Source organism: Penaeus monodon, chromosome 32, assembly GCF_015228065.2.
Source record: "Penaeus monodon isolate SGIC_2016 chromosome 32, NSTDA_Pmon_1, whole genome shotgun sequence".
NCBI lineage: Eukaryota > Metazoa > Arthropoda > Malacostraca > Decapoda > Penaeidae > Penaeus > Penaeus monodon.
The window spans coordinates 36,224,068-36,224,277 of record NC_051417.1 but is presented as its reverse complement, the minus strand read 5'-3'; positions in this window follow the sequence as shown (position 1 = coordinate 36,224,277).

Below are 210 nucleotides of genomic sequence, written 5' to 3'. Positions count from 1 at the left end.
ACTATTTGCCCATTCGTACCCAAAAACAAAGAATTTAAAAAATGAAGAGGTTTTGGTTGATTTTCTCTTGGCTGACATTGATTTTCGTTGGCTTGCCAACTTTCTGCTCGGGTTTTTTTGTTTTTTTGGTCTCTTTGAAGTGCTAGATATAAGTTACTTTTGGTTTCGATGCAGAAAACAAAAAGATTTGGAAGGAAAGCAAGAGAGAAA